The following is a 23,071-nucleotide window of genomic DNA, read 5'->3' as shown; positions in this document are numbered from 1 at the left end:
CACTGAACGTCTCAACTTGAACATATTTCTGTTACTGCACACATCATCATGACAGCTCACATTTAAGACAGTTTTGCGAATCCATATGAACAACCGAGATGCTTTAATTGCTTTTAATTTGCTGTATTTTGTGGTGCAGACAACTAGTAACCATGAATACGTCAGGCCTATTCTCAGATACAGACCGAAACATTATTTACTAATCAATGGCTTCCCGCAGAGTGGGCATTGGGATGCATACTAACAGAACACTCATCGAGTCGGAGAGTAGAATAGTCAGAGTAGCATGACTAATTAACCTTAATCCACTCCCACTGTAAACAAACCATCTCGCTGCTACCACATACAGTATGTACAGTTGAAGTCGAACGTTTACATACACTTAGGTTGGAGTCATTAAAACTTGTTTTTCAACCACTCCACAAATTAGTTTTGAGAAGTCGGTTAGGAAATCTACTTTGTGCATGACACAAGTAATTTTTCCAACAATTGTTTACAGACAGATTATTTCACCTATAATTCACTGTATCACAATTCCAGTGGGTCAGAAGTTTACATACACTAAGTTGATTGTGCCTTTAAACAGCTTGGAAAATTCCAGAAAATGTCATGGCTTTAGAAGCTTTTGATAGGCTAATTGACATAATTTGAGTCACTTGGAGGTGTACCTGTGGATGTATTTCAAGGCTACAAAACTCCGTGCCTCTTTGCTTGACATCATTTGAAAATAAAAAGAAATCAGCCGACCTCAGTAAAAATAAAAATTGTAGACCTCCACAAGTCTGTTTCATCCCTGCGAGCAATTTCCAAATGCCTGAAGGTACCATGTTCATCTGTACAAACAATAGTATGCAAGTATAAACACCATTGGACCACGCAGTCGTCATACTGCTCAGGAAGGAGACGCGTTCGTTCTGTCTCCTAGAGATTAACATACTTCGGTGCGAAAAGTGCAAATCAATCCCAGAACAACATCAAAGGACCTTGTGAAGATGCTGGAGGAAACAGGCATAAGAGTATCTATATCCACAGTAAAACAAGTCCTACATCGACATAACCTGAAAGGCCACTCAGCAAGGAAGAAGCCACTGTTCCAAAACCACCATAAAAAATCCAGACTACGGTTTGCAACTGCACATGGGGACAAAGATCATACTTTTTGTAGAAATGTCCTCTGGTCTAATGAAACAAAAATAGAACTGGGAGGCTTGCAAGCCGAAGAACATCATCCCAGCCGTGAAGCACGGGGGTGGCAGCATCATGTTGTGAGGGTGTTTTGCTGCAAGAGGGACTGATGCACTTCACAAAATAGATGGCATCATGAGGTAGGAAAATTAAATGGATATATTGAAGCAAGATCTCAAGACATCAGTCAGGAAGTTAAAGCTTGGTCGCAAATGGGTCTTCCAAATGGACAATGACCCCAAGCATACTTCCAAAGTTGTGGCAAAATGGCTTAAGGACAACAAAGTCAAGGTATTGGGGTGGCCATCACAAAGCCCTGACCTCAATCCCATAGAAAATTTGTGGGCAGAACTGAAACAGCGTGTGCGAGCAAGGTGGCCTACAAACCTGACTCAGCTACACCAGCTCTGTCAGGAGGAATGGGCCAAAATTCACCCAACTTATTGTGGAAAGTTTGTGGAAGGCTTCCCGTAACGTTTGACTCAAGTTAAACAATTTAAAGGCAATGCTACCAAATACTAATTGAGTGTATGTAAACTTCTGACCCACTGGGAATGTGATGAAAGAAATAAAAGCTGAAATAAATCATTCTCTCTACTATTATTGTGACATTTCACATTCTTACAATAAAGTGGTGATCCTAACTGACCTAAGACAGGGAATTTTTACTAGGATTAAATGTCAGGAATTGTGAAAAACTGAGTTTAAATGTATTTGGCTAAGGTGTATGTAAACTTCCGACTTCAATTGTAAATACCTCACCTGCACATTCAAGGCTTTCCAGGTGATACAGTATTAGAAGATGTTGAGGTGTCCACTGTAATTGCTGGTGGGCTTGAAGTGGGATGTGTGGATTAGGCACAGGCACTAATATCATTCGGAATATGTCTTGAGGGAGCACATAGGAGTTTAAGCACATTAATTGCCTTGGTTGCTATGGCTGCCAAAAGTGGTGTGTGTGCGTGCGTGCGTGTGTGTGTGTGCCTGCATATATGTGTGTTCATGCATGTGTGTGTCTGTGTGGAAAGGATGGAAAATTACATTCCCTAAAATGGGGCATGTAGGTCCAATTTGGCCTCCTATCGCTCGCTGTTTCAACGCTTATGATGACATCCTGTATAATGATCTTTCTTCTGTCTGTCCCATTCAATACGACGGTCCTTGTGCTTCTGGCCGTTTCATTTACTTACATTATCGAGCAATTAAGATCATTCCAACCGGTCTTCCGAATGTAGAGCTCATATCACTCCCAGTCAGGACTCCCAGGAGGACCCTGTTTGTTTAGTTTACTTTCTATGCCACAGGGAGGCTGGTGAGAGGCTGGTGGAGCCTGTAAACGGTGAAAAGGAAGATAATTCTGCCTCCCCCGTGAAGGATGATAAAGTGCATGCAGGATATAGGCCTGTTCACACTATCCGTCTTCCCCAAATGAAAACGGAGGGCCTGTTTACGTGCCAAATGATGAACTGGACATGACTGGTGCAAAATCACCTGTCTTGGGAGGGAGGATGCTTTAAAACAAGTGAGATCAAAGGGCTTTCTAGAAGACTCTCCCATCAAATGACCACGGGTCCGACTTTAAAGTATACTCCATTTAGAACAAGCGTTGTTAGGCATTTAAATAGGAAGGCCTACAGTGTGCAAGACATACATGAAGGAGCATTATATTTCTTTGAGTAATCAATCAACACTGACTACCTATACTTCTCGTGGTTAATGTAAAGGGAACTTGGTTGCTGTTGTGTATTTCAACACTTCCCCTTTCTAAGCAGACCTACTGATTCCTTTTTAGGAGATTGAAGAGCGAAGACAAGGAGGATCCTCCGCTCACGCATCCATCAGCACAGTAATCACAGACAATCAATCTCTCCGCCATGGAAATCATCTGCCGTTCACAAAACCACTGTCTACATTATTCACATATATGTTGTGAGGACTTTTAGATGGAGAAGAGGGGAGGATAAACCTTCTTTCTCCAATTCCACATATGGAACCATATTTAATTAACGGGTTATTCATCTTGGTGTCATCCATCCTCCCTTAAACGAGATAGCATCCTGGTTGAGTTGGAGCCACAACATCGACTACATCACACTACAAAGGCATATTACGCCCTCTGCTGCTCAAAACAGGAAATGTTGTAGGTACAAGTATTCCTTTGTATTTCAAACAAGAGCCAATTACATAAAGAGGCTCTCGGTGAAAAGGCTTGAAATACAAAGGAATACTTGTACCTACGACATTTCCTGTTTTGAGCAGCAGAGGGCATAATATGCCTTTGTAGTGTGATTTAGTCGATGTTGTGGCTCCAACTCAACCAGGCAACAATTTGCATTAGTTCCCACTGCTTAAATTGGCGATCAGCAGTAGAAACAATAACAATGCGTTTTCCCAGCCCCTGTTTGGGTGAAAAACTGAAGGACGGGCTGGAGAAATGTAACCTCTCCCAGATTCATAGACAGATATCAACATGATAGTTCTAACCATGTTTTGAAGCTATGCAGTGTTTGTTTACATTCACTTTGTTTCCAAACATTGGAGTAAAACAATATTATATTTTCGGTTCAGTTGAACTAAGTTCATGAGACATTATTAATAACTGATATTCTTAAAGAATCAATGGGTACATTTAATTAATTAATGTATTATTTATTTATGTCCAAAAATGGATATAGTAACTGTTGATTGCCCCTTTTAAGCATATACAAGTGACGACTTTAATCTGATTCCCAACAGCAAGTTTTGAACCTTGTTTGTTTTTTAAATTAAATGGATTTCGAACGGCTTACGTCTGTTTGAAGCTCTCCTCCTTACAAGAAGGACAGTTTAGCATATCTTTTCTGACTGAAAGGGTTTCATTTGGAGGAAATGCTACCTCCAGTCCTCTTTCGGGTGTCTCTCAGAAGCAACATGATGACAGAGTGAACTGTTATAATAAGATGCTACCACCTATATTAAAAGATCCTACCACCTGACTGTCCCGTAGCTCCAATTGAATGTGTCTTGAGGCAAAATGTGATGACAGGCACCTGCAACCTTTTCCTAAAAGCCAAGAACTTCCCGCGCTCCCTCATGTGAGAACCAGACCAGGCACGTGGACGTGAGTAGAGAGAGTTTGGTGGGACCGAACAAAAGAAATAGCCGACAAAGGTTAAACATTTATGCATTTAAGAGGAGAATGAACTTAAGGATGAAGAACAATCCACACCTTAATGTCTTTAAATTGTTGATTGTTTTTCAAGATTGAAATCCGAATAATAAATTTTTTTAAATACACAATTCCATCCTCCCCTGAGTAATAATATACCACGGCATGCTTAGTTCAATAACTGTTGACGAGAAAAAACCAAATATCCAATATAAAACTAATTTTACCCGAACTATATACCCACAGGCAGGGGCGCAACTTTGGTTTTAGAAGTGGGGGGGACATAATAATAATTATAATTTTTTTGTCGGATAAACACTCCAAACAGATTACCCGACAACTCTGAGGCGTCTGCACGGTCCTAAAACACACCGTTGCCTCGGTTTGTATCACATTCCAACGATAAAACTGGGGGGGACAAAAATGCAATTTCAGAATGTCCCCACCTGTCCCCAGTGAAAGTTGCGCCCCTGCCCACAGGTGTGGTGAGATAATGCGATCCGTTGGAATACAGCTATACGAGCGCTTATTTCAAAGAGCGCCTCAGTGGGCATAGCTAGGCATGTTGCGCTGGGACATGTTTTAAAACATATAAAAGCCTACAATATGTAGTTTTGTGTAGTTACTGTATGCTAATATATTTGAGACCAGTGTTTTCATAGCCCCGGGAAGTAGTTTGGGGGTGGGAGACTGCGATTGAAAAAATGCATGAAAAATACATTAAGGGGAAAGGATCCACAGACACAGAGGCTGATTATATTTCTGCATATCTCTTAACTACAAATTACAAATCGAATCAAATTGTATTGGTCGCATACACATGATAAGCAGATGTTATTGTGGGTGTAGCGAAATGCTTGCAAATGCTAACTGCCATGGTTAACACAAACACAGGACATTGAATGCTACCTGAATTAACTTAGAAAAATAACATAATTAGCCCTACAGTATCACAGCTATGTGTGTGTGTGTGTGTGTGTGTGTGTGTGTGTGTGTGTGTGTGTGTGTGTGTGTGTGTGTGTGTGTGTGTGTGTGTGTGTGTGTGTGTGTGTGTGCGTGTGTGTGTGCGCGTGTGTACGTGTGTGTGTGTGTTAGTCAGATTATCCAGTGTCCACAGCAACACTATTGATTATTCTCTACCCCCAGTGCATGTTGTGTACTATGGTCTTGGCCAAGCTCTCCCTCATCTTTTCTCTGACTCTGTCACCCAGGCACATCCAGGTGTCAGACCAGGGTGTCCTCAGTCGCGGTCCAAGAACCTCAGGCCCTCTGGAAGGGGTGACAGAGGAACAGAAAGAGACAATATGAGGTTTATTGAGAGCATGGCTAAGACCATAGTTTCTGTGGACACGGGATAATCTGACCAACACACACAGACACACCTCTGTGACCTGGCTGTGATACTGTAGGCCTACTCATTCCGAGTCAATTCGGGCAGCGTTCAATGTCCTGTGTTTGTGTTAACCATGGCAGCCAGCATTGTAAATAAAGAGATGCGCAAAACGATAATCAGCCTCTGTGGCTGTGGATCCATTCCCCTTAATGTATGTTTCACGTCAGCCAGGCCCATCTTTTCAAATCTCTAGTTGAGTCAAGTAATTAGTCTATTGCTTCAGTCTTTGTATAGTTTTCACTTCTTGTTACCTGGTAAACAACCAACAGCCAACAACCAACAACCAACAACATGGAAACAGTCCATGTCAACCAGGCCCATCTTTCTAAAGAATCTCTAGTGACGTAAAATAAATGGTTTTGTTCTGGTCACAAGATAATCCAGACAATTGAGGTTAACAGCTCCACACTCAGGCAGAAAACGGAATGTTCTATTCTCAGCCAGGGTCATCTTTTCAAAGAAAACACAATTGAATTCTTTCTACATTTGAGCAAAGTCGTTTTGTTGTGATCAAAAGAAAATCCTAATAATTCAGGTAAAGAGCGCTGTAGTCAGTCAGGCATAAAGAGCTGAATGTTCTATCATAAAGTGATAACAATTCTGATATGGCTCCTATTTAGAAATTCTGTACTATGACAGTAATTTAATGGATGACATTCACTGCTATAAACCTTTCACTGCCATAAACTAACATAATAGCATAATTTACACCGACCCACTGCGGACCTTTGTGTGAAAAGGCATCCCACCGTCTGCTTTGTAGTGGAGTAAAGTACTTAAGTAAAAATACTTGAAAGTACTACTTAAGTAGTTTTTTGGGGTATCTGTACTTTTCTTTACTATTTATATTTTTGCCAACTTTTACTTTTACTCCACTACATTCCTAAAGAATAGAATATACTTTTTGCTCCATACGTTTTCCCTGACATCCAAAAGTACATGTTACATTTTGACAGGACAATCGTCAAAATTCCCACACTTATCAAGAGAACATCCCTGGTCATCCCTACTGCCTCTGCCCTGGCGGACTCACTAAACACAAATGCTTCGTTTGTAAATTATGTCTGAGTGTTGCCCCTGGCTATCCCCTTAAGGATAAGGAATTTGAAATGGTTTATGAGTACATTTTTACTCTGTAAACATCAATGATGTCGCTCTTGCTGCTGGTGATTCTCTGATCCACCTCTACGCAGACAACACCCTTCTGTATACTTCTGGCCCTTCTTTGGACACTGTGTTAACTAACCTCCAGACAAGCTTCAATGACATACAACTCTCCTTCCGTGGCCTCCAACTGCTCCTAAAAGCAAGTAAAACTAAATGCATGCTTTTCAACCGATCGCTGGCCGCACCTGCCCGCCCGTCTAGCATCACTGCTCTGGACGGTTCTGACTTAGAATATGTGGACAACTACAAATACCTAGGTGGTTAGACTGTAAACTCTCCTTCCAGACTCACATTAAGCATCTCCAATCCAAAATTAAATCTAGAATCGGCTTCCTATTCGCAACAAAGCATCCTTCACTCATGCCGCCAAACATACCCTTTTGTAAAACGGACTATCCTACCGATCCTTGACTTCGGCGATGTCATTTACAAAATAGCCTCCCACACTCTACTCAGCAAATTGGATGCAGTCTATCACAGTGCCATCCGTTTTGTCACCAAAGCCCCATACACTACCCACCACTGCAACCTGTATGCTCTCGTTGGCTGGCCCTCGTTTCATATTCGTCGCCAGACCCACTGGCTGCAAGTCATCTATAAGTCTTTGCTAGGTAAAGCCCCGCCTTATCTCAGCTCACTGGTTACCATAGCAGCACCCACCCGTAGCACGCGCTCCAGCAGGTATATTCCACTGGTCACCCTCAAAGCCAATTCCTCCTTTGGCTGCCTTTCCTTCCAGTTCTCTGCTGCCAATGACTGGAACGAATTTCAAAAATCACTGAAGCTGGAGATTCATATCTCCCTCACTAACTTTACGCATCAGCTGTCAGGGCAGCTTACAGATCATTGCACCTGTACATAGCCCATCGGTAAATAACTACCTCATCCCCATATGGTTATTACTTTTTTTGCTCCTTTGCACCCCAGTATCTTTACTTGCACATTCATCTTCTGCATATCTATCACTCCAGTGTTTAATTGCTAAATTGTAATTATTTCACCACTATGGCCTATTTATTTTCTTCCCTCCCTAATCCTACCTCATTTGCACACACTGTACATATACTTTTCTATTGTGTTATTGACTGTACATATGTTTATTCCATGTGTAACACTGTGTTGTTGTTTATGGCCAGGTCACAGTTGTAAATGAGAACTTGTTCTCAACTGGCCTACCTGGATAAATAAAGGTGAAAAAAAAACAACAACATTTTAGCAATTCCATTTACTTTTGATATTTTAAACTAAATACTTTTAGACTTATACTCATGTAGTATTTTACTGGATGACTTTCACTTTTACTTGAATCATTTTCTATTAAAGTATTTTTACTTTTACTCAAGTATGACAATCGAGTACTTTTTCCACCACTGCTGCTTTGTCGACGAGCTCAATGTATGCCAAACACTGGTGGTAAACGGGTAACCAGAAGAACCCCAATCATTTAGGCAGACCAATAGACAGGTATGTTCTATGACGAAATGTCTGGGACTCTTTTGTTGTTTCCTGATTACTACTCAAACATTTTTTACTTATTACGTCTAAAACAAAATGAACTGCAATACACTGGTCTCAAATTTAATAGCATAACTAGGCTACACAGAACCACGGCAGACCCATACAATGAGGCTTTTCTTTGTATTAAAACGTTTCCCAGTGCAACATGCTGAGCTCTGCCCACTGTGGCGTGGCTCTTTGAAATAAGCGCTCATATCATCACATTCCAAAGGATCGAGACATCTCACCACGTCTCATATTTCAAGCAGCGCTGAAGGACAAATCGCACAATCAGTAGAGTAAGTGCAATTTTATTAAACATTCTGGTTGTAAGGAACATTTACATGATTCTGCACACACGTCTCAGGCTGTATATACCAATTCATTGTGTATTACAACCTGCTTAATCAGACTACATGCAGGTAGCTGGCTATATTTAGCCCCTTGCTTGAAATTAGTAAAATAACAAAGAAAGTTCAACCTATGTCGGATCTAGTCTTCATTTTCGCAAACATGAATTATTCCTTGCATCTGATGTAATTTTGTATTTCGTATGCGCGCTTTCAGGATCATTTCTCAAAGTGCTGTACAACATGGTAAAAGCCCAGTAGGTCAATATGAAACACAGCATAAATGCAGCACACAATCACAAAAGGATGTAGAACAGAAACGTATTTAAAAGCCATTCTGAAGAGAATGGTTTTGTTGAGATTTTGTACAGTCAGGTCCTAAATTATTGTCACCCTTGATAAAAATGAGCAAAAAGGACTGTATAAAATAAACAATTAAAATGCTGAGCTATATTGTATGCTAAAAAAATGAGACTATTATATATCTTTTTTTTTTACAATTGCTCAGAGAAAGAGATTTTGTTTGATAAGTCATGTTTTTTTCTCTAAAGGATAGGTGTCAAAACTATTGGCACCCCTAAAGATTGTCATAAATAAAATCGAACAAAACATAATCTGCATTAACGTTCTACTTTAAGTTCATCTCATTTTAAGGAACTGTATTGTGGCCTTCCATGGCTTCCTGTTTCCCTGAGTTATACAAATGAAGTAACACGCCAAACGAAAAGAGTTTAATGGTTGCTGGTCTTCTTAAATCAGGCAATATGTACCAATGTTTTTGATTTATCTAAATATACCACATACCACTGTTAGGGCAACAATTAAAACCACTGGAACTGTGGTCAACATGCCTGGAAATAGACGCAAGTGTATCTTGCCCCCATGCGCAGTTCGGAAGGCAAAGGAAGATCCAAGGGCCAAAGTTGGAGAATTACAGATCTTGATTGAATCTTCGGGTCATCAAGCACAGATGAAGGATATCAAGGATCTGGAAAGATTTTGTATGGAATAGTCTAAAATCCCCCCCAATGTGTTCTCCATGCTTAAAACATTTGAAAAAAAGGCTCAGTGCCATTAAAATCAAATGAAGATTTTGTCCACCTCGCAAGAGTATTGAAAACAGGGGGGTGCCAATAATCTGTTTTTATTTTATTTATTTATTACTTGTTAAACAAAATCTGTCTGAGCAATTGTACTAGTATAAAATAATGTAATTTATTATCATACAACATAGCTCGGTATTCCCTATAGTGTTTTTTGCTAATCTTTATCAAGGGTGCCCATAATTTTGGACCTGACTATTTGAGAGGGATATACACTCCCATCCATAAGTATTTGGACAGGGAAGTTAACCTTTTAAATGATTTGAGATATTTTTTATATTAGGAGACTGCACAGAATGTCAGCTTTTATTTGAGGGTATTTTCATACTAACGGAGACGCTGAGAGTCGAGAAGCAGGTGGTGAGTTTAATAATATAATGAACATGGAAAGATTCAAGACAAGACTAGCTTCGGGACATTAAACACATAGTCAAAATTGCCTGGGGAATGGAGCTAAGGGAGTGACAGATATAGGGGAGGTAATCAGTGAAATTATGGAGTCCAGGTGTGTCTCATGAGGCGCAGGTGCGCGTAACGATGGTGCCAGGTGTGTGTAATGATGGTTGGGAGAGCCAGTGATTAGTAAACTGGCGATGTCAAATGCCGGAGAGGGGGAGTAGACGTGACAGTCCCCTTCCCCCCAACGCGCGGCTCCGGCCGCAGGACGACGCCGGCCCAGGTAACAGCCTCAAGGGCGAGGAGCGGCCCAGTCCGGATGGGGAAGGTGGAAATCACGGATGATGTTGGGATCCAGAATGTCCTCCACCGGAACCCAACACCTCTCCTCTGGACCGTACCCCTCCCAGTTTACCGGGTACTGGAGCCGACCCTCACAACGTCGGGAGTCTAGTAGGGATCTAATGGCACAGGTGGGACCACCCTCGATGTCCAGGGGAGGTGGAGGGGTGTTGTGGGGAACAGCTTCAGCCAGGGGACCAGGAACCACCGGCCTGAGAAGAGAGACATGAAAGGAAGGTGAGATACGATAGTCACTCAGGAGCTGAAATCTATACATCACCTCATTCACCCTCCGCAGAACCTTGAACAGGCTCAGCTTCATGCAGGGCTGGCGGAGTGGGAGGTTCCTGGGGGAGAGCCAGATGCGATCACCAGGGTGGAACATGGGAGCCTCCCTGCGGTGGCAATCTGCCTGCTCCTTCTGACGTTCGACGGCATGCTGGAGTCTCACGTGGGCATCGCTCCACACTTCTGCGCGCCTGAACCACTCATCCACCGCAGGAGCTTCGGTCTGGCCCGGGATCCACGGAGCCAGGGCCGACTAATAACCTAGGAAGGGAGTCACTGGAAGGGAGTCAGCCCAGTGGAGTAGTAACGTAACGAATTCTGGGCATACTCCACCTCAGGAACCTCCCCAGCTCCTAGTTCAGCCTCTATACCTGGAAGTGAGGCTGACCATGACCCCAAGCTTCACCATGAAGGCTCTCCATACCCATGATGTGAATTGAGACAATGTCCTTTGGAAGGCCACAATGCCAGAAGACCTGCTGGAACAGTACCTCTTAGACCTGGAGAGCAGTAGGGAGATCAGAGAGGGGGATAAAACATGATTTAGAGAATATATCCACAATCACCAAAATGGTGGTGAAACCATCAGAGGGGAGATCAGTGACAAAATCAATGGATATATGCACCATCGAGAGCATCCTGACGGGTTGCATCACTGCCTGGTATGGCAACTGCTTGGCCTCTGCCCGCAAGGCACTTCAGAGAGTAGTGTGTATGGCCCAGTACATCACCGGGGCCAAGCTTCCTGCCATCCAGGGCCTCTATGCCAGGCGGTGTCAGAGGAAGGCCTTAAAAGTCAAAGTCTCCAACTAGACTGTTCTCTGCTTCTACCCCCAAGCCATAAGACTCCTGAACAGCTAATCAAATGGCTACCCAGACTATTTGCAACTCCCCACTACACTGCTGCTACTCTTTGTTATTATCTATGCATAGCCACTTTGACAACCCTACCTGCATGTACAGAATTATCTCAAATACTTTGACACCGGTGCCCCCGCACATTGACACAGGACCTGTACCCCCTGTATATAGCCCCACTATTGTTATTTGCTGCTGGACTGTAATTATTTGTTTTTCTTATCTCTTACTTACATTTTTTGGGTATTTTCTTAACTGCATCGTTGGTTAAGGGCTTGTAAGTAAATATTTCACTGTAAGGTGAACTGCAAGGTGTAAAGTGAATACTACACCTGTTGTATTCGGCGCATGTGACAAATACAATTTGATTTGATTTGACCAGGGACGATGAGGCACGGGAAGGGGAAGGAGTTTCCCTGCTCGAGCGTGCAGAGGGACTTAGTTCGGGCACACACAGAACAGGAGTTGACGTAGTGAATAATGTCCTGCACAAAGGCTGGCTTCCAATACTTTTTGGAGAGATTGAACAGTAGTGTGATCGACACTAAATAGGGTTTGGCAGAAAATGAAGAGGGGATACTCACACCTGCCCCAGGAGGTGGAAGCTCACGTGACAGTCTCTCTGCTCTCGTGGATTCTGAGTTGGGTCATGCAGCTGTTTCCCCCCTTGCCCACAATAAAGAGCCCCAGTTGTCTCCGTCTGCGCCGATCTGCCGTGGGGAGGCATGACCCCTACCTCCATAGGTTCAGGCTCTGATACAGTGTTGAATGAGGAGAAGGTGTTTCAGAACTCTTGCTTTCCTCATTGAGGCCCTGGCACTCCAGTTCTGGCCTGTCCACTAAGAACTCTGTTTCCCGTGGTCCACGGTCAGCTCCTTTGTCTTGCTCACATTGAGGGAGAGGTTGTTGTCTTAGCACCACATTACCAGGTCTCTGACCTCCCTATAGGCTGTCTCATCATCGTTGGTGATCAGGCCTTCCACTGTTGTGTCGAGTACAGGAGGGGACTAAGCATGCAGCCCATCAGGAAGTCCATGAGTCAGTTGCAGAGGGAGGTGTCCAGACCCAGGGTCCTTAGCTTAGTGATGAGCTTGGAGGGCACTATTGTGTTGAACACTCAACTGTAGTCAATGAACATTATTCTCACGTAGGTGTTCCTTTTGTGCAGGTGGGAAAGGGCAGTGTGGAGTGTGATTGTGTCATCTGTGGTTCTGTTGGGGTGGTATGCAAATTGGAGTAGGTCCAGGGTGTATGGGATGATGGTGTTGATGTGAGTCATTGTTAAGTAATTTTGTAATCAATGTTCATAAATTCCAATTATCTTTATCTGTCTGATACCCACAGGTTGTAAAGTTCTGGTCTTAAATAAAACAGACAGAATTCCCAGCTCACAATTGATCAGATCCAGATTTATTTGCGAGAGCTCTCAAGTTTTCACAAATACATTCCTTTTATACCATCCTAACCTACGCACATACATACACACCAAAATAGGGATTTTCTCATGAGTCTCACCACAGTTTATAACCCCTCCGCTGACAGTTCCAGGCTCCACCTGTCACGTCCTGACCTTTATTTCCTTTGTTTTGTCGTTATTTAGTATGGTCAGGGCGTGAGTTGGGGTGGGCAGTCTATGTTTGTTTTTCTATGATTTTGGGATTTCTATGTTTCGGCCTAGTATGGTTCTCAATCAGAGGCAGGTGTCATTACTGTTGTCTCTGATTGAGAATCATACTTCCACTGTTTGTTTGTGGGTGTTTGTTTCCGTGTCTGTGTTTTTCACCACACGGTACTGTTTTGGTTTTCGTTCGTTCCGGGTTTATTGTTTTTGTATTCAGTTGTGTTCATGTTGAGTATTTCTTATTAAAAGAACCATGGACACTTACCACGCCGCATATTGGTCCTCCGATCCTTCTCTTCAGGGGAAGAGGAGGAAAACCTTTACACTACCAGATACTAGAGCTTTGGAGGGGCTCTCCCTGTCCTATCTTATCTCCACAGATTTACATCCAGGTCGGTTCCAGCATAGGTTAATGCCCCTCTCCGTTCTCTTTCTACCCCCACATACATTCCTTTCTTCCTAGGTCCATGCCATATAACCCCTTCCTAATGAACAAACATTATTTAACACCACAAAAAAAACAGGGTAGAATTATTGCCAGTTATAGTGCCGTATACCTCATTTAGTCATTATTCATAAAAAATCCCATAACAGTCGGGAACAGCATTTCAAATAATTGGCTACAGATGTGAGTGCTTCAGGGCGGTAGTCATTTAGACAGGTTACCTTGGTATTCTTGGAACATGTAGGTATTACACACTGGATCAGGGAAAGGTTGAAAATGTCAGTGAAGACACTTGCCAGCTGGTCAGCACATGCTCTGAGTACACATCCGGGTCATCCAACTGAGCCTGCAGCCTTGTGAATTTTGAACCTGTTTAAAGGTCTTACTCACATCGATTACGGAGAGCGTGATCACACAATCATCTGGAACAGCTTTTGTTCTCACGCATGGTTCAGTGTTGCTTCCCTTGAAGCGAGCAAAGCTTGTCTGGTAGGCATCATAGCTTGTTTTCCTTTGTAATTATTGATAGTTTGCCAGGCCTGCCACATCCGACAAGCGTCAGAGCCGGTGTAGTACGCTTTGCCTGTTTGATGGTTTGTTGGAATGCGTAGCGGGATTTCTTGTAAGTGTAACACGCGGGATATGAACCTAGCATTAGCATTTTTTTATTTTCTTATGGCCCTATACAATTTGTTGAGTGCGGTCTCAGTGCCAGCATTGGTTTATGGTGGTAAATACACAGCTACAAAAAATACAGATAACTCCCTTGGTGAATATTATCGTCTACAATCTCATGAGGTATTCTAACTCAGACAAACAGAACCTTGAGACTTTCTGAATATTAGAACATCCTGTTAACAAAAATGCATACCCCTCCCCCTGAGTTTACTGGACGCTGCTATTCCGTCCTGCCAATGCTCACAAACTCCAGCTAACTGTATGTTATCCATGTCCTTGTTCAGCCATGAAGCATAGTATATTACAGTTCTTAAAGTCCCCGTTGATAGGATAGTCTCGAACGGAGCACACATGGGGGAGAAGGATATAATCAACAACTGCATACACCTGTCATTTCCTCTCAAGGTAGTTTCCCAGTTCCATTACATATCTGCATGTTGTACATGTCTCCATCTCACTCTAAGCACCACTCAGCAAGTGTGACTACATTATTTTCTTTCTCTTCTCTTGAAAGGTCACCTCACTCTTTATCTTCCCTAAACAACCTTCCCGAGTCTGACTCATGATTGAGAAGAGGTGTATGTTTAGGAGGGCGTATCCTCTACTGATAGCTTCAGCTCTGGCATGCGTGGTCTACAACATCATCACGTTGCCCAGGTACCGTGAAACCTCTATCGAATGATCCGGACTTGATGTAACATAGTAAATGTAAATCCGGGAAACTCAAATTAATATGATATGTTACCTTTAGTGTCGTTACATAAGATAGAAGGGTATGGTTGGTCATATAACGCGAACGTCTAACAATCCTAAGGTTGCGTGTTCAAATCTCATCACAGACCATTTTAGCTAATTAGCAACTTTTCAAGGGCTTACTCATTTCTTTGCTACTTTGCAATTACTTAGCATGTTAGCTAACCCTTACCCCAACCCTAACCTTAACCCTTTTAGCTAACCCTTTCCCTAACCCTTTCACCTAACTCCTAACCCTAACCCTAACCTTAACCTTCACATTAACTCCTAGTCTAGCTAACGTTATTGATATGTTACGAATAGCTATTTGTAACATACTGTATCATACCAAATAATTGATGGACATCCTCAAATAAGACATACCATACAAAACATAACATATCATACTAAATGGACTGTCTCGGATTTACGTACAGAATAATACAAAATGCTCTGAGACCATGTTGAACAGTCAATAAACTTAAAGGTCCGGTGCAGTCAAAAACTTGATTTGCCTGTGTTTTATATATATTTCCACACTGTGAGGTTGGAATAATATTGCGAAAATTATGTCAATTATTGCTTGTGTAGTGTAATTATGTGCCCAAGATTATGTGCCCAATAAAAGTTGGTTGGATTTGATTTTCAGAAGTAGAGTTCATAACAATATATACTGTAGTTCAGAAGTAGAGTTTATAACAATATATACTGTAGTTCAGAAGGAAAGTTTCTAACACTTTATACTGTAGTTCAGGAGTGTTTATAACACTATATACTGTAGTTCAGAAGGAGAGTTTATAACACTATATACTGTAGTTCAGAAGGAGAGTTTATAACATTATATACTGTAGTTTAGAAGGAGAGGTTATAACACTTTATACTGTAGTTCAGAAGGAGAGGTTAGAACACTATATACTGTATGTAACGGTTTTCTTCTGGTGAAAGAGAGGCGGACCAAAATATTGCGTGGTTATCTTTTTACATCTTTAATGAAATATGAAAAATTAACAATATACAAAACAAGAACCGAAACAGCCCTATCTGGTGCAACAAACACAAAGATAGGAACAATCACCCACAAGAGACCTAAAGAATATGGCTGCCTAAATATGGTTCCCAATCAGAGACAACGATAACCACCTGCCTCTGATTGAGGACCACTCCAGGCAACCATAGACTTACCTAAAATACTTAACTAAACACTATCCCATAAACTACAAAACCCCTAGACAAAACAAACCACATAAATCACCCATGTCACACCCTGGCCTAACCAAAATAATAAAGAGAACACAGAATACTAAGACCAGGGCGTGACACTGTAGTTGAGAAAGAGAGTTTATAGCACTATATACTGTAGTTCAGAAGGGGAGTTTATAGCACTATATACTGTAGTTCAGAAGGGGAGTTTATAACACTATATACTGTAGTTCAGAAGGAGAGTTTATAACACTATATACTGTAGTTCAGAAGGAGAGTTTATAGCACTATATACTGTAGTTCAGAAGGGGAGTTTATAACACTATATACTGTAGTTCAGAAGGAGAGTTTATAACACTATATACTGTAGTTCAGAAGGAGAGTTTATAACATTATATACTGTAGTTCAGAAGGAGAGTTTATAACACTATATACTGTAGTTCAGAAGGGGAGTTTATAACACTATATACTGTAGTTCAGAAGGAGAGTTTATAACACTATATACTGTAGTTCAGAAGGAGAGTTTATAACACTATATACTGTAGTTCAGAAGGAGCATTTATAACACTATATACTGTAGTTCAGAAGGAGCATTTATAACACTATATACTGTAGTTGAGAAAGAGAGTTTATAACACTATATACTGTAGTTCAGAAGGAGAGTTTATAGCACTATATACTGTAGTTCAGAAGGGGAGTTTATAACACTATATACTGTAGTTCAGAAGGAGCATTTATAACACTATATACTGTAGTTCAGAAGGAGAGTTTATAACACTATATACTGTAGTTCAGAGGGAGAGTTTATAGCACTATATACTGTAGTTCAGAAGGGGAGTTTATAACACTATATACTGTAGTTCAGAAGGAGAGTTTATAACACTATATACTGTAGTTCAGAAGGAGAGTTTATAACACTATATACTGTAGTTCAGAAGGAGCATTTATAACACTATATACTGTAGTTCAGAAGGAGAGTTTATAGCACTATTTACTGTAGTTCAGAAGGAGAGTTTATAGCACTATTTACTGTAGTTCAGAAGGGGAGTTTATAGCACTATATACTGTAGTTCAGAAGGAGAGTTTATAGCACTATATACTGTTGTGTCTTTGGCTATGCCGGATTAAGTGATATGACATGCTATTCTATAAAATCATTTCTCCGTAATTAATATTACCTGATTGAGCTAATCATGTAAATGTAATTAACTAGAGAGTCGGGGCACCACGAAATATTATTTATAGAGCTGTTATCTTCCGAATAAACTCTTAAAGACCTAGTAATATTTTACATCAATAGCTGTCATGTATTGTCATGTTGTGTCCTGTTCCTGTTCTTTCTCTTCACCCTGTCTCCCTCTGCTGGTCGTATTAGGTTACCTTTTCTTCCCCTCTTTCCCCCAGCTGTTCCTTGTCTTCTCTAACTACCTCGTTCACCCCTTTTCCCACCTGTTCCCTTTTTCCCTCTGATTAGGTCTCTATATCTCTCTCTGTTTCTGCTTCTGTCTTTGTCGGATTCTCGTTTGTGTTTCTCATGCCTGAACCAGACTATCGTCGTGTTTGCTGCAACCTTGTCCTGTCCTGTCAGAATCTGCCTGTTCATCTAACCTTGTCCTGTCCTGTCGGAATCTGCCTGTCCATCTGAGCCTACGTGTGTTTCGTCATTAAAGAAACTCTGTTTTGTTAATTCGCTTTTGGGTCCTCATTCACGCACCTGACAGAAGAATCCGACCAAGAATGGACCCAGCGACTTCGGATCCTCTCCACTCAGCCGTCGAGATCCAGGGAGCGATGCTAGGCAGACACGAGCAGGAATTGTCTGCTGCTCGACATGCCGTTGAGACCCTGGCCACCCAAGTCTCCAACCTCACAGAACAGGTTCACCATCTCCGCCTCGATCCACCGGCCACTTCCAGGGCTTTCGAATCTCCGGAGCCCAGAATCAATAACCCGCCGTGTTACTCTGGGGAGCCCACTGAATGCCGCTCGTTCCTCACCCAGTGTGATATTGTGTTTTCTCTCCAGCCCAACACTTACTCCAGGAGCACTGCTCGTATCGCCTACGTCATATCTCTCCTTACTGTAAGGTATGGACGGGCTCGTGAGTGGGGCACGGCAATCTGGGAGGCAAGGGCTGAGTGTACTAACCAGTATCAGGACTTTAAGGAGGAGATGATACGGGTTTTTGATCGATCTGTTTTTGGGGAGGAGGCTTCCAGGGTCCTGTCTTCCCTATGTCAAGGTAATCGATCCATAACAGACTACTCTATTGAGTTTCGCACTCTTGCTGCCTCCAGTGACTGGAACGAGCCGGCTTTGCTCGCTCGTTTTCTGGAGGGTCTCCGCGCAGAGGTAAAGGATGAGATTCTCTCCCGGGAGGTTCCTTCCAGCGTGGATTCCTTGATTGAACTCGCTATTCGCATTGAGCGACGGGTTGATCTTCGTCACCGAGCTCGTGGAAAGGAGCTCGCGTTCTCCGTTGCCCCCCTCTCCGCATCACTACCATCTTCCTCTGCCGGCTCGGGTGCTGAGCCTATGCAGCTGGGAGGTATCCGCATCTCGACTAAAGAGAGGGAACGGAGAATCACCAACCGCCTCTGTCTCTATTGCGGTTCCGCTGGTCATTTTGTCACTTCATGTCCAGTAAAAGCCAGAGCTCATCAGTAAGCGGAGGGCTACTGGTGAGCGCTACTACTCCTGTCTCTCCTTCAAGATCCTGCACTACCTTGTCGGTCCATCTACGCTGGACCGGTTCGTCAGCTTCCTGCAGTGCCTTGATAGACTCTGGGGCGGAGGGCTGTTTTATGGACGAGACCTGGGCTCGGGAACATGACATTCCTCTCAGACAGTTAAGGGAGCCCACGGCCTTGTTCGCCTTGGATGGTAGTCCTCTCCCCAGGATTCAGCGTGAGACGCTACCTTTAACCCTCACTGTCTCTGGTAATCATAGCGAAACCATTTCTTTTTTAATTTTTCGTTCACCTTTTACACCTGTTGTTTTGGGCCATCCCTGGCTAGTTTGTCATAATCCTTCTATTAATTGGTCTAGTAATTCTATCCTCTCCTGGAACGTCTCTTGTCATGTGAAATGTTTAATGTCTGCTATCCCTCCTGTTTCCTCTGTCTCTTCTTCACAGGAGGAGCCTGGTGATTTGACAGGGGTGCCGGAGGAATATCACGATCTGCGCACGGTGTTCAGTCGGTCCAGGGCCACCTCTCTTCCTCCACACCGGTCGTATGATTGTAGTATTGATCTCCTTCCGGGAACCACTCCCCCCCGGGGTAGACTATACTCTCTGTCGGCTCCCGAACGTAAGGCTCTCGAAGATTATTTGTCTGTAGCTCTTGCCGCCGGTACCATAGTCCCCTCCTCCTCTCCCGCCGGAGCGGGGTTTTTTTTTGTTAAGAAGAAGGACGGGTCCCTGCGCCCCTGCATAGATTATCGAGGGCTGAATGACATAACAGTGAAGAATCGTTATCCGCTTCCTCTTATGTCTTCAGCCTTCGAGATCCTGCAGGGAGCCAGGTTTTTCACTAAGTTGGACCTTCGTAACGCTTACCATCTCGTGCGCATCAGGGAGGGGGACGAGTGGAAGACGGCGTTTAACACTCCGTTAGGGCACTTTGAATACCGGGTTCTTCCTTTCGGCCTCGCTAACGCTCCAGCTGTCTTTCAGGCATTAGTCAATGATGTCCTGAGAGACATGCTGAACATCTTTGTTTTCGTTTACCTTGACGATATCCTGATTTTTTTCACCGTCACTCCAGATTCATGTTCAGCACGTTCGACGTGTCCTCCAGCGCCTTTTAGAGAATTGTCTTTTTGTGAAGGCTGAGAAGTGCACTTTTCATGCCTCCTCCGTCACATTTCTCGGTTCTGTTATTTCCGCTGAAGGCATTAAGATGGATCCCGCTAAGGTCCAAGCTGTCATTGATTGGCCCGTCCCTAAGTCACGCGTCGAGCTGCAGCGCTTTCTCGGCTTCGCGAACTTCTATCGTCGTTTCATCCGTAATTTCGGTCAGGTGGCAGCTCCTCTCACAGCCCTTACTTCTGTCAAGACGTGCTTTAAGTGGTTCGTTTCCGCCCAGGGAGCTTTTGATCTCCTCAAGCATCGTTTTACATCCGCACCTATCCTTGTTACACCTGACGTCTCTAGACAGTTCGTTGTCGAGGTTGACGCGTCAGAGGTGGGCGTGGGAGCCATTCTTTCTCAGCGCTCCCTCTCTGACGACAAGGTCCACCCTTGCGCGTATTTTTCTCATCGCCTGTCGCCGTCGGAACGTAACTATGATGTGGGAAACCGCGAACTGCTCGCCATCCGCTTAGCCCTAGGCGAATGGTGACAGTGGTTGGAGGGGGCGACCGTTCCTTTTGTCGTTTGGACTGACCATAGGAACCTTGAGTACATCCGTTCTGCCAAACGACTTAATGCGCGTCAGGCGCGTTGGGCGCTGTTTTTCGCTCGTTTCGAGTTCGTGATTTCTTATCGTCCGGGCTCTAAGAACACCAAGCCTGATGCTTTATCTCGTCTCTTCAGTTCTTCAGTAGCCTCCACTGACCCCGAGGGGATTCTCCCTGAGGGGCGTGTTGTCGGGTTGACTGTCTGGGGAATTGAGAGGCAGGTAAAGCAAGCACTCACTCACACTCCGTCGCCGCGCGCTTGTCCTAGGAACCTTCTTTTCGTTCCCGTTCCTACTCGTCTGGCCGTTCTTCAGTGGGCTCACTCTGCCAAGTTAGCCGGCCACCCTGGCGTTCGGGGTACGCTTGCTTCCATTCGCCAGCGTTTTTGGTGGCCACCCGGGAGCATGACACGCGTCGTTTCGTGGCTGCTTGTTCGGTCTGCGCGCAGACTAAGTCCGGTAACTCCCCTCCCGTCTCAGGCCGCTTCCCATTCCCTCTCGACCGTGGTCTCACATCGCCTTAGATTTTGTCACCGGACTGCCTTCGTCAGCGGGGAAGACTGTTATTCTTACGGTTGTCGATAGGTTCTCTAAGGCGGCTCATTTCATTCCCCTTGCTAAGCTTCCTTCTGCTAAAGAGACGGCACAAATCATCATCGAGAATGTTTTCAGAATTCATGGCCTTCCGTCAGACGTCGTTTCGGACAGAGGTCCGCAATTCACGTCTCAATTTTGGAGGGAGTTTTGCCGTTTGATTGGGGCTTCCGTCAGTCTCTCTTCCGGCTTTCACCCCCAGTCTAACGGTCAAGCAGAACGGGCCAATCAGACTATTGGTCGCATCTTACGCAGTCTTTCTTTTCGCAACCCTGCGTCTTGGTCAGAACAGCTCCCCTGGGCAGAATACGCCCACAACTCGCTTCCTTCGTCTGCGACCGGGCTATCTCCTTTTCAGAGTAGCCTCGGGTACCAGCCTCCGCTGTTCTCATCTCAGTTCGCCGAGTCCAGCGTCCCCTCCGCTCAGGCTTTTGTCCAACGTTGCGAGCGCACCTGGAAGAGGGTCAGGTCTGCACTTTGCCGTTATAGGGCGCAGACTGTGAGAGCTGCTAATAAGCGTAGAACTAAGAGTCCTAGATATTGTCGCGGTCAGAGAGTTTGGCTCTCCACTCAGAACCTTCCCCTTAAGACAGCTTCTCGCAAGTTGACCCCGCGGTTCATTGGTCCGTTCCGTATTTCTCAGATCATTAATCCTGTCGCAGTGCGACTTCTTCTTCCGCGATATCTTCGTCGCGTCCACCCGGTCTTCCATGTCTCCTGTGTTAAGCCCGTTCTTCGCGCCCCCGCTCGTCTCCCCCCCCCCCCCCCCCCATCCTTGTCGAGGGCGCACCTATCTACAGGGTCCGTAAGATTTTGGACATGTGTCCTCGGGGCCGTGGTCACCAGTACCTAGTGGATTGGGAGGGGTACGGTCCTGAGGAAAGGAGTTGGGTTCCCTCTCGGGACGTGCTGGACCGTTCGCTGATCGATGATTTCCTCCGTTGCCGCCAGGTTTCCTCCTCGAGTGCGCCAGGAGGCGCTCGGTGAGTGGGGGGGTACTGTCATGTATTGTCATGTTGTGTCCTGTTCCTGTTCTTTCTCTTCACCCTGTCTCCCTCTGCTGGTCGTATTAGGTTACCTTTTCTTCCCCTCTTTCCCCCAGCTGTTCCTTGTCTTCTCTAACTACCTCGTTCACCCCTTTTCCCACCTGTTCCCTTTTTCCCTCTGATTAGGTCTCTATATCTCTCTCTGTTTCTGCTTCTGTCTTTGTCGGATTCTCGTTTGTGTTTCTCATGCCTGAACCAGACTATCGTCGTGTTTGCTGCAACCTTGTCCTGTCCTGTCGGAATCTGCCTGTTCATCTAACCTTGTCCTGTCCTGTCGGAATCTGCCTGTCCATCTGAGCCTACGTGTGTTTCGTCATTAAAGAAACTCTGTTTTGTTAATTCGCTTTTGGGTCCTCATTCACGCACCTGACAATAGCAGTCAATATCAATCGTCACCTTAATTCAGTCTCATCTGAAAGTTGTAAATTCTTGGTTATATTCACAAACCCTGGCTAACAAGTTGAATCAGCAATACAAAATTGGGTTTCATTATTTATTTACTAAATACCTAACTAATCACACAGAATTACACATACACATAACTAATCATAACTTAATTACAAATTAAGTCATAAAGAAAAACTTCCCTAGCGGGCGGAACAGATATGTGTCACGCCCTGACCTTAG

The sequence above is a fragment of the Oncorhynchus mykiss genome, chromosome 22 (genome assembly GCF_013265735.2).
Source record: "Oncorhynchus mykiss isolate Arlee chromosome 22, USDA_OmykA_1.1, whole genome shotgun sequence".
NCBI classification, from domain to species: domain Eukaryota; kingdom Metazoa; phylum Chordata; class Actinopteri; order Salmoniformes; family Salmonidae; genus Oncorhynchus; species Oncorhynchus mykiss.
Note: the sequence above shows the minus strand (reverse complement) of the source record.